This window comes from Triticum dicoccoides, chromosome 2B (genome assembly GCF_002162155.2).
Source record: "Triticum dicoccoides isolate Atlit2015 ecotype Zavitan chromosome 2B, WEW_v2.0, whole genome shotgun sequence".
NCBI lineage: Eukaryota > Viridiplantae > Streptophyta > Magnoliopsida > Poales > Poaceae > Triticum > Triticum dicoccoides.
In genome coordinates, this window is record NC_041383.1 from 638,867,298 (window position 1) to 638,880,445 (window position 13,148).

The 13,148-nt window shown below is 46.4% G+C and overlaps 1 long non-coding RNA gene across 1 annotated transcript; it reads left to right on the forward strand.

The window, feature by feature from the left end:
* Nucleotides 1-7,931: 7,931 nt before the first annotated feature.
* LOC119368166 lies at nucleotides 7,932-11,001 on the forward strand. Its single transcript, XR_005176547.1, has 2 exons — nucleotides 7,932-8,261; nucleotides 10,960-11,001. It is a non-coding gene; the product is annotated as an uncharacterized LOC119368166 (long non-coding RNA).
* Nucleotides 11,002-13,148: the final 2,147 nt, after the last annotated feature.

Sequence of the window (13,148 nt, forward strand, 5' to 3'; positions counted from 1 at the left end):
CCCTCTCTCTTGCCAGAGCAACCAGGCAAGCCCCCCCCCCTTGATCACCAGATATCGCCTATTCTCCTCTATACTGCTTGCATTAGAGTAGTGTAGCATGTTACTGCTTTCCGTTAATCCTATTCTGATGCATAGCCTGACATTGTTGCTACATCTGTTGATACCTTACCTGCAATCCTAAATACTTAGTATAGGATGCTAGTTTATCATCATTGGCCCTACATTCTTGTCAGTCTGCCTTGCTATACTATTGGGCCGTGATCACTCGGGAGGTGATCACGGGTATATGCTATACATACACACATACTATACAGATGGTGACTAAAGTCGGGTCAGGTCGTTGAGTATCCGCAAGTGATTTCGATATGAGGGCTGGAAGGATAGGTGGCTCCATCCCGGTAGAGGTGGGCCTGGGTTCCCGACGGCCCCCGACTGTTACTCTGTGGCGGAGCGACAGGGCAGGTTGAGACCGCCTAGGAGAGAGGTGGGCCTGGCCCTGTTCGGCGTTCGCGAATACTTAACACGCCTAACAAGATCTTGGTATTTGATCTGATTCTGGCTACTGGCCTATACGCACTAACCAACTACGCGGGAACAATTATGGGCACTCGGCGTCGTGGTATCAGCTGAAGCCTTCGTGACGTCAGCGACTGAGCGGCGCGCGCTAGATTGGACCGCGTAACGTGACTTCCTTTGTATTGGAGGTTGCTAAGTCTGCTTCCGGCCGCGTACGCAACGTGCAGGAGTGCAATGGGCGATGGGCCCAGACCCCTGCGCGCATAGGATTTAGACCGGCGTGCTGACCTTTCTGTTGTGCCTAGGTGGGGCTGCGGCGTGTTGATCTTCCGAGGCCGGGCATGACCCAGGAAAGTGTGTCCGGCCAAATGGGATCGAGCGTGTTGGGTTATGTGGTGCACCCCTGCAGGGAAGTTAATCTATTCGAATAGCCGTGATCTTCGGTAACAGGACGACTTGGAGTTGTACCTTGACCTTATGACAACTAGAACCGGATACTTAATAAAACACACCCTTCCAAGTGCCAGATACAACCCGGTGATCGCTCTCTAACAGGGCGACGAGGAGAGGATCGCCGGGTAGGATTATGCTATGCGATGCTACTGGAGATGCTACTTGGAGGACTTCAATCTACTCTCTTCTACATGCTGCAAGACGAAGGCTGCCAGAAGCGTAGTCTTCGATAGGACTAGCTATCCCCCTCTTATTCTGGCATTCTGCAGTTCAGTCCACTGATATGGCCTCCTTACACATATACCCATGCATATGTAGTGTAGTTCCTTGCTTGCGAGTACTTTGGATGAGTACTCACGGTTGCTTTCTCCCCCCTTTTTCCCCCTTTCCTTTCTTTCTCGGATGCCGCAACCAGACGTTGGAGCCCAGGATCCAGAGGCACCTTCGACGATGACTCCTACTACACTGGAGGTGCCTACTACTACATGCAGCCCACTGACGACAACCAGGAGTAGTTAGGAGGATCCCAGGCAGGAGGCTTGCGCCTCTTTCGATCTGTATCCCAGTTTGTGCTAGCCTTCTTAAGGCAGACTTGTTTAACTTATGTCTGTACTCAGATATTGTTGCTTCCGCTGACTCGTCTATGATCGAGAACTTGTATTCGAGCCCTCGAGGCCCCTGGCTTGTATTATGATGCTTGTATGACTTATTTTATTTTTAGAGTTGTGTTGTGATATCTTACTGTGAGTCCCTGATCTTGATCGTACATGGTTGCGTGTATGATTAGTGTACGATTTAATCGGGGGCGTCACAAGTTGGTATCAGAGCCGACTATCTGTAGGAATCCCCCTTTCCAACTCCTTGGCCGAAGTCGAGTCTAGTCATTGAAAAACTTTTACTAACATGGCTGTGCGGCTTACGGGCCCACGTGGCCATTGGGTGATAATAGGATCTTTTATTCCTCGACCTATACTCTGGGATTCTGATCTCTCTTCTACTCGGGTTAAATGATTTTTGCTAACTCTAACTCTAGGTTCTCGTAAATACTTTCTCCCGGAGAGCCCCTTCATTCCAGATGATGGCCTGCTTCACTAGAAGATTCCGAAGATACTCTTCGATATTCTCTCAAGACTTTGTGTCCACCACTTTTGCTATTCCCGACCACCGATAAATCGTTATGGATAACTACTTACACTTGCCATTCATACGATCATCCCCCGTTGATCTTGTTATTACAAGATACCCCGAAGTTTTCTCTATTGTTCCGAGAATACTTTGTGCCTAATGCCTTGCAGTTCCTTGTCGCCTGAATACACCTACAAATTAATCCTCACACTTACCGAGGATTTGTTTCTCCCTAGTTGTTCAGGTGTTTCACAAAATTCTTCGAAATATTATCTGATTTTCGAGAATCCTCTGCAGCCTATGGCTCTAGAAATTCTTGTCTGCCTACATTATGGTTAAATCCCAAATGCCTAGCACTATTCATTGACATCCTTTGCACTATCATTATGAGACCGTTGATTCAATATGATGCGGTTGTTCGCAATCGTCAATCACAATTAGAATCCATCCTTCCGGCTCAGACGTCATTTTTGAATATGAGCTGGTTCTCGACCAATCAATTGCCGTCGGTTGTACCCCTAAGTCTATTCAGCTTATCCATTCTTAATCAGAGCGTTTGCTTCCGATCCTTCGATTTGGAATCATAATTCCTTTGCATTTGAGCTTCGAATTATTCAGATGATTCCACAACCGTTGCATTTGCATTCTTTCCTCTTCTGGTTGAGTACCGATACTCACATCAGATCCTTTGTGGACCATCAAATCCTTTGTTGGATTGTTATCCGATAGTGTCCTTCATATTTAATCACCTTGTGAGTTATTTCCCTGATACATAATACCATTGGTAAATCCTATACTCTGAATTGGCCAACCATGCTCTGCTTTCGAGCTTGTGTATTTACTTTTGAAACTTGTGGTATGTGTTACTAAGATGCCCGATGGGTTGAACCTATGCCTTCCCCTAATCCGTGAGATCCCGAAAGTTTTCACAAGTCTTACTCTTCCGGTGTTCTACCAGATAAAATTCCAACACTACAGTTTTATCAAAGCGAGAGGTGAATGAAATGATATGCATTAAAGAAGTGGGAGTCGACCTTGAACCTTTGTGTTCATGCCCATGGACACGATGTAGATCCTATCATGGAAGCTTCTTGTAATAATAACTATTTCTTTGATATAATATCCTTTGGTATCGGTGAACTGATCCTTTGCAACCGTACTTCCGACCATGATTGTTCTTCTTTGACCCCATCTCTAGGACAAGTTAAAGCACTTGTCTTTTGCTAGTCAATACACCAGTCCAACCTCTACTTTGATCTACTGTCGAGTATTACCCTCTGGTATCTCGAGAATATCTAAGAACGGTGTTGCATCTATGAGTTCTTCATCAAATGCTATTTCTCACCAATTCCAATTTTCCTGGGTTTTGGGTTGTCGTCAACCGAGAACACCGATAAGTGAATCAATTCCACACTCTGATTCAATAACTCTAAGTAATCTTCATTGCTTATGAGTTTATTAATCCTTCAAGTCACTCCTAGCCTGATCGGCTATATCATTATTGTTGGGGAACGTTGCAGAAAATTAAAATTTTTCCTACGGTTTCACCAAGATCCATCTATGAGTTCATCTAAGCAACGAGTCAAGGGAGAGAGTTTGCATCTACATACCACTTGTAGATCACGAGCGGAAGCTTGCCAAGGAGATGGTGATGATGGAGTCGTACTCGTACGTGATTCGGATCACCGATGTCCTAGTGATGAACGGACAGCACCTCCGCGTTCAACACACGTACGGGACGGGAGACGTCTCCTCCGTCTTCATCCAGCAAGGAGGAAGGAGAGGTTGAGGAAGGCAGCTCCAACGGCAGCACGACGGCGTGGTGCAGTTGACGCGGCAGTATTCCGACAGAGCTTCGCCAAGCACGTACGGAGGAGGAGATGTGTTGGGGAGGGGAGGGGCTGCGCCTTGAGTTATCGTGTATTGCAGCCCTCCCCTCACCCCTCTATATATAGGGGAAAGGGCAAGGGGGCCGGCCCTCTAGGGAAAACCCTAGGGGGGGGCGGCGGCCAAGGGGTGGGGGGCTTGCCCCCCAAGCAAAGGGGTGCGCCCCCTTTAGGGTTTCCCCCCACCCCTAGGCGCATGGGCCCAAGGAGGGGGGGCGCGCCAAGCCCACTAGGGGCTGGCTGCTATCCCCACGCAGCCCAAGTGGCCCCCCGGGAGGGGTGGCCCCTCCCGGGGGACCCCCGGAACCCTTCCGGTGGTCCCGGTACAATACCGGTATAACCCCGAAACTTTTCGGTGCCCGTTTAACAACTTCCCATATATAAAACTTTACCTTCGGACCATTCCGGAACTCCTCGTGACGTCCGGGATCTCATCCGGGACTCCGAACAACATTCGGTAGTCACATACTAGTCTTCCTAATAACCCTAGCGTCACCGAACCTTAAGTGTGTAGACCCTACGGGCTCGGGAGACATGCAGACATGACCGAGACCACTCTCGGGCAATAACCAACAGCGGGGTCTGGATACCCATGTTGGCTTCCACACGCTCCTCGATGATTTCATCGGTTGAACCACGATGTCGAGGATTCGATCAAACCCTGTATACAATTCCCTTTGTCAATCGGTACGTTACTTGCCCGAGACTCGATCGTCAGTATCCCAATACCTTGTTCAGTCTCGTTACCGGCAAGTCACTTTACTCGTACCGTAATGCATGATCCCGTGGCCAACACATTGGTCACCTTGAGCTCATTATGATGATGCATTACCGAGTGGGCCCAGAGATACCTCTCCGTCATACGGAGTGACAAATCCTAGTCTCGATCCGCATAAAACAATAGATACTTTCGGAGATACCTGTAGTGCACCTTTATAGTCACCCAGTTACGTTGTGACGTTTGATACACCCAAAGCACCCCTATGGTATCCAGGAGTTACACGCTCTCATGGTCAAAGGAAGAGATACTTGACATTGGCAAAGCTCTAGCAAACGAACTACACGATCTTTGTGCTATGCTTAGGATTGGGTCTTGTCCATCACATCATTCTCCTAATGACGTGATCCCGTTATCAACGACATCCAATGTCCATAGCCAGGAAACCATGACTATCTGTTGATCACAATGAGCTAGTCAACTAGAGGCTCACTAGGGACATATTGTGGTCTATGTATTCACACGTGTATTATGATTTCTGGATAATACAGTTATAGCATGAATAAAAGACAATTATCATGAACAATGAAATATAATAATACTTTTATTATTGCCTCTAGGGCATATTTCCAACAATTACCGTGCAACTTTTTAACTATGCTACCTCGTCCTTCCTCTCGGAGCATAACTTTTCGACGATGAGCTAAGCTTACGTCGGTCCTCCTCGTCCTATCATTTCGCCTTGAACAACAAGCTTGATTTCAAGTTTGTGTCCTACCCATGGTTCCAATAACCTTCTGCTTCATCATTCCTTTGACTTGATGTCGTTGCTGATTGATTACATCTTCATGAAATCTCTCGACAAATATGTCATGATCATCATCAACCTTATGAGCTCTTCCAGGATATCAATTGAGTTCATGATGAGAAATACCATCCTTGCCCTCGATGATCTGTGTTATCATCGACCACTTTATTGCCTTCCCACCAACACAAGCTTGTTCGTGTTTGGTGTTATACCTTGAGTTCCCTGCCATCCAGCAATTGTTTTTCTTTACTCGGAACATTACCATCTCTTATGTCATCAATGTTGTGAGAATTACATCACCTCTTAAGAATTTGTGATACAGTGATGCTTCTCACCATCACCATTCTTTTCTTGTTCCCCGTGTTGAGTGAACTCTGTTGTGCAAATTTAATATCTCTAGCAACCCTATTGCTTCAGAGTTATTGGACAATAATTCCAATTTAGTGTGTTGGTTGCTCAATCGCCATTCCGACGTTGGGCGTGCAACCCAACCCATATTTCGAGTGCACCTTTCAACCCATGTTTAATTGTGTATGTTTTCCTCGAGCATACCTCATTATATCATTTGATCTGACAAATGTTATCTCCTTATCCACATAATTGTGGAGATCCATCTTTTTGGATACCTCGATGAATTGTCGCTAAGTTCATCAGCTACCTCCTTATCCCTTCATTGGTTTAATGATGAGCTCTTGTTTTGGAACTCACTTCTATAGTACATTTCCCGAGAATCTTACAATGTTGTCTCGTCAAATTGTGTTGCACCCCTTCCTTCTCAGGCATCCTTAGTCTGAGGTATCCTGACACCAATCAGATCTAAATCTCGGTCAGATATGATGGTTGGAACATATTCCCAAGGGTTATAACATTGGCCTTTGCCCCGATAAGGTGATGTCATGTCTAGCACACCTGGGCGGAGGACGTCTTGCTATAGTATCCTTTTTAACAAGTTTAGCCATTCTTCCATGAGAAAATCGTAAGACTTATTAAACACCTCAGTGTACTACTCTGTCAATAAGATCCTGTTACTATTGTTGATGACATTCCGGTAGCCACCGATGGACGAGAACATTGCCTATTGGTCCGCCTTGTTCAACGAGCAGGAAAATGGTTCTCTTCGTCCCTCGCCCTTGGTATCGACGTGGTTGCTGACATATAACTGACAGGCTACCCTCTGACATGCCTTGCTATCATGACCGTGCAAGATGTCGCCGCCCCTCCTACTTTAACCCACATGGTGGGCCCATAACCCGCAAGTTCCACAGGATCGAAACCTGACTCTCATGTACACCTTGTTGACACAGTTATCCCTTCCTCTTGGTTTCGTAGGTAATTCGCGAGCCACCTTCCTAGTGATCTATTCTGGTATCATACGCAATACTTATTCTCGTTGCTCTGAACCCCTTTCACACTCCGTTTCAGGCATCGAACGATTGCCTACCCGTTTGAAACTTGGTACCATCGTATATTGCACTAAGCGAATTCAATGAAATACAACTTGTGGGGTACCTTATGTATTTCCCATTGAGTTCACCGTCAGATGCCCAGCTTTGTGGAGATGCGTTGTTCCGGAGTTTTTCCCCTTGGTCGCGTTCGTAGGGCGATGGAGATCCCGAAGAAAGGATGACGACTTGATCATGATGACCTGGAGCAGAGAAATAAAGACATCAACGAAGAGGATCAACTACTTTAGGGAGAGCAGACATGAATGAGAAGATCCGTTAGAATATCGTACCCAAATCTTTCCCCTTGCTCTACCTCTTAAATCTCGGGACGAGATTTCTTGTAGTGGAGGAGAATTGTGACGCCCGGGTAATTAAGCTACAGTAACCCTCTGCTAATGATGCCACGTCACCTCGGTTACAATTGATAAACTCACGCCGGTTTGAATTGCCGAGTTCAAATTTCAAATTTAAAATAATGTCAAACGGTAAAAGTTTTCAAACATTAAAACTTAATTGTTCATCATGTGACAAATAATCCCTAACTAATTGAGGTGAAGAAACCACATTTTTTTAAAGAGTTTAGATGCACTTGAATAATTAAAACAGTAGGTAGAACAATGAAATAAGTGTCTTTTGCATTTTATAAAATAATAAACTATTTATTTAGTTGCCCCTAAGTTAATGGGACAGCAGCCTAATTATTAACACTAAATTAGTGACTACTTTTATAATTTATAAAACTAAGACAAATGAGAAATTAAAAGAAAACAGGTAAGAAATAAGATAGGAAAAAGAAAAGTAAAAGAAAAAAAACAAAGGAAACAAAAAAATAAAATAAAAGAAGGAACCCCTGTGGACAACTCGGCCAAACGGCCCAGCTGGCCGACCCACCTGGCCTAACCGGCCAGCCCAATCCACCTCATATCCTCTCCCTCCCCACGCTACAGGAAACAGGGGGAGACCGTGGCGCCCATCCAGGCCCCCCTCGACCGAACCCTAGCCCCCCTCGACCGAACCCTAGCCCCCACTCGAACTCCTCCCCTTTCCCTTTGGTCACAACTTGGAGTTCGCCTGATCTCATGGTCGCCATGCCGTCGTCGTAGCCGCGACCACCGTGCGCCTCTTCGCCGGGGGAGACCTCCAGCAGAACCGTCGTCGTCCACTTCTTCATCTCCACCCACGAGATCGAGCCCGGAGCCACCGCATCGACCGGATGAGGTCTTCTTCAAGCTCTGCCCCGCCGCTCATCATCTTCGATTTCGACCTCATTGAAGCCTCCCCGAGCCGCTGACTTTCTCTACAGCTGCGATGTGAGCTCCCCTTGATTCCCCATATGATTCCCCCTCAGATTTATGTCGTTTCACCGCTGCCCACCTACACCGAACTCCGCCGCCCACCATGGCCGATGGGCACGAGCACCCCGGGCTCCCCTACCTCGCGCCCGGCTAGCCCGCGCACTTGGCCACCCCGACCTGACCTGCGCCGACCGCGCCTCCGCGCGCGCCCACTCGCGCGTGGACGCATCCTCGCTCGCCTCCGCGAGCTGCTGCTCATTGCTGCGCCCTGGCCTAGCCTTGCCTCACCTCCGGCCGCTCCCTGTGCCCCGCGCCGGCGTCGCCTCTGGCCGCGACCTTGCGCGCGCGCCCGCCCAGGCCAGGCCCTTCTCGCCTGGTTGCGACCTTGCGCGCGCCCACGTGCGCCCGTCCGGCCGTCGTCGCTCGTGCGTATCCGCTAGTGCTTGCCGCTGCTAGTGCTGTTTGCTGCTACGCAACTTGCTGCCGCTTGCTAAGCCTGATGCCGCTGTTGCTTGCTTTGCCTGATGCGTTGCTGCTGCTGCTGACTCTGTCCAAGAAGCCGGCTTGTAGTGCTAAGTTAGAGTAGGTTAGGTGCTAATCTAATTAGTTAGTCTAACTAGACGTTGACTGCTAGGTCCTGCTCTAATTAGTTCAACCAACCAACCTCAGGATTAGTTACTGTGAATGACATGTGGGTCCCCTTCTAAACAAATCTGTTTAGCACTTAAGTTGAAATAACAGTCAATGACAAGTAGGCCCCACGACCACTATTCACACTTTGACCAGGTCAACCATTGACTGTTGACTTGCTGACCGTGTATGCTGACTCAGCCACTGGACCCCGCCCGTCATTCTAATAGGCTAGTTGTCCGTGGGTATAAAAAGTAATACACTGTTTAAATTCGAATTTAGGTATATTCCAGAATTCTAGAAAATCCTTTAAACTTTGAAAAATCATAGAAAATAATCCGTAAGTCAGGTGAACATAATTTATATATGGAAGTTGCTCAGAACGACGAGACGAATCCGGATACGCAGTCGATTCGTCCACCACACATCCCTAGCATAGCGAACACACAACCTTCCCCCTCCGTTCATCTGTCCGAAAACGTCAAACACCGGGAATACTTTCCCGGATGTTTTCCCCCTTCGCTAGTAGCACCTACTACTATGTTAGGTCACCTCTAGTACCGCTTAATGCCATGTTACACTTTGTGATGCTTTGATTGCTCTGTTATTTATTGTGTTCCTCCTCCATTACTTCTTTCCGGTAGACCCCGAGATTGTCGGTGACCCCCAGTTCGACTACGGTGTTGACGACCCTTCCTTCTTGCCAGAGCAACCAGGCAAGCCCCCCCTGATCACCAGATATCGCCTATTCTCCTCTATACTGCTTGGATTAGAGTAGTGTAGCATGTTACTGCTTTTCGTTAATCCTATTCTGATGCATAGCCTGACATTGTTGCTACATCTGTTGATACCTTACCTGCAATCCTAAATACTTAGTATAGGATGCTAGTTTATCATCATTGGCCCTACATTCTTGTCAGTCTGCCTTGCTATACTATTGGGCCGTGATCACTCGGGAGGTGATCACGGGTATATGCTATACATACACACATACTATACAGATGGTGACTAAAGTCGGGTCAGCTCGTTGAGTACCCGCAAGTGATTTCGATATGGGGGATGGAAGGACAGGTGGCTCCATCCCGGTAGAGGTGGGCCTGGGTTCCCGACGGCCCCCGACTGTTACTCTGTGGTGGAGCGACAGGGCAGGTTGAGACCGCCTAGGAGAGAGGGGGCCTGACCCTGTTCGGTGTTCACGAATACTTAACACGCCTAACGAGATCTTGGTATTTGATCTGATTCTGGCTACTGGCCTATACGCACTAACCAACTACGTGGGAACAGTTATGGGCACTCGGCGTCGTGGTATCAGCCGAAGCCTTCGTGACGTCAGCGACTGAGCGGCGCGCGCTAGATTCGACCGTGTAACGTGACTTCCTTTGTAATGGAGGTTGCTAGGTCTGCTTCCGGCTACGTACGCAACGTGCAGGAGTGCAATGGGCGATGGGCCCAGACCCCTGCGTGCATAGGATTTAGACCGGCGTGCTGACCTCTCTGTTGTGCCTAGGTGGGGCTGCGGCGTGTTGATCTTCCGAGGCCGGGCATGACCCAGGAAAGTGTGTCCGGCCAAATGGGATCGAGCGTGTTGGGTTATGTGGTGCACCCCTTCAGGGAAGTTAATCTATTCGAATAGCCGTGATCTTCGGTAACAGGACGACTTGGAGTTGTACCTTGACCTTATGACAACTAGAACCAGATACTTAATAAAACACACCCTTCCAAGTGCCAGATACAACCCGGTGATCGCTCTCTAATAGGGCGACGAGGAGAGGATCGCCGGGTAGGATTATGCTATGCGATGCTACTGGAGATGCTACTTGGAGATGCTACTTGGAGGACTTCAATCTACTCTCTTCTACATGCTGCAAGACGGAGGCTGCCAGAAGCGTAGTCTTCAATAGGACTAGCTATCCCCCTCTTATTCTGGCATTCTGCAGTTCAGTCCACTGATATGGCCTCCTTACACATATACCCATGCATATGTAGTGTAGTTCCTTGCTTGCGAGTACTTTGGATGAGTACTCACGGTTGCTTTCTCCCCTCTTTTTTCCCCTTTCCTTTCTTTCTCGGATGCCGCAACCAGACGTTGGAGCCCAGATCCAGATGCACCTTCGACGATGACTCCTACTACACTGGAGGTGCCTACTACTACATGCAGCCCACTGACGACGACCAGGAGTAGTTAGGAGGATCCCAGGCAGGAGGCATGCGCCTCTTTCGATCTGTATCCCAGTTTGTGCTAGCCTTCTTAAGGCAGACTTGTTTAACTTATGTCTGTACTCAGATATTGTTGCTTCCGCTGACTCGTCTATGATCGAGCACTTGTATTCGAGCCCTCGAGGCCCCTGGCTTGTATTATGATGCTTGTATGACTTATTTTATTTTTAGAGTTGTGTTGTAATATCTTACCGTGAGTCCCTGATCTTGATCGTACACGGTTGCGTGTATGATTAGTGTACGATTGAATCGGGGGCGTCACACCATACCTCCCTCACCATTCTACGTCCGTGGAGGTACATCGTACTGCTGCGCCCACTGTCCGAATGGGCCTCCCATGCTCTTATTGCCACTTTTTTTGCTGTTAGTATAACGCCAGCAGTCAAGTCAAGCAATGCTACTACTAAAGTGAAGCCACATTTAACTAATGCCGCTCTCAGTCTAATGCCACTAATAAATTTAAGCAATGCCATTTAATGTTACTGGATTATTTCAGGGTTAGCTGTTGATTGTGGATGTATTGTTACCTTAACATTTTGTCTAATTCCACTAGTATACCAATGCTGAAACTTGTTACCTTTACATTTTGAATTGTTAATTCTTATAGAAACCTTCTAGTGCTAGAGTTTATTGAAATCTATTCAGTAAAACCATTGTACTGTACCCTGTAATAAACTAACTACTCTATTGTTGCACTAGCCACTGGATTAGTGTATATTTGTAGTATTCGAATGGTGTAGAGTTCACTCAAATTATCCCGGTAAAGCTAGTCACACCTTTCTTAAAATTAATGTTCATTATGTTATCGGAGGAGGTGTGTATGTTTTTCTGTAATGCCCGTCGACTACATACCTGACATCATGATGTAATGTCAAGTCATTTCCTTTTGTATAGTGTCACTGAATTGTCAAGGCGGTGATGGCATTTTATTTTAGTATAACTGCACTAAATTTGCTTTAAAGAAGAGGAAAGGTCAGGAATGGCTCAGTTTTTCATAAAAAACTATGTATGCCTTCCTGACATCAGCGTTGTTGCTTTATTTATTCCTTCAAAAAGGTTGTTAGAAACAGTCTTGCTACCTTTTCCCATTAAGAAATTGGAATGCTTATATTTGTGAGTCTATGCTTCAACTAGTGCCACTTTTATAGTAATCACACTTTCAATATCTATGCAAACAGGGATGCTCGATTTTAGTGGAGCTGCACAAAAAGTCCAACTGGTTCAACATTAGGAGCATGTTTTTTTCCAAACCTTTATATCCAATTGTTGGCACTATGAGCTGTTCATTACGAAGGTACATGGTTTGCTACTATCTTGCTACTCTTTTTGTACTGTCATTACATAGTAATACTATTGGTTTGCTAGTTGCTTGATATGTTACTAGCTGCTTGATATTTGTGCAGACAGAGATGTCTGCCCTTTGATATTTGGCAAACAAACAAAGTGTACGCAATTTTGGTTGAACTGCACAAGAGAATAGTATAGTCACTGCATGCAGTGCCATTTGAAAATAGACACAAAGATTGGATAGTCACTTCATGGACTGCAGAAAAGTAGTATTGTACTATTTACTGGCCAATAGTTGGTGCTTCATTGCTTTGGTCTGATTATATAATGGGCATCATTTTGCCTAAGTTAAATTTTGTATTCCGAAAATTATCTCGTGGTGTGATCGAGAGAAGACCAAATCATATTGCAGTGGATGTTCCTCCATCATGTGTGGTTAATTCTCATGGTTCCAGCTGTTGGTGAAACCACTTACGTTTGCAAGAGGAATTGTAGACTTCACAAACAAATTTGTCTTTTAGTCTGTATTGAATGTTGGCCAATAGAAGCATCCATGTTAGTAGGAAGAACAGATGTTTTTTCTAGATCTTTGCTTTTGGAGCTATATATTTGTATATGATCCGTGAATCATTGAGATGCATTAACATGTTGATCTTATGTATGGGAATCGTACTAGTTAGTTTTAGTTGCGACGCAAGATCCGAAGTGGCTGATCTTTGCTTTTGGAGCTACATATTTGTATATGATCTAATCATTGAGATGCATTAA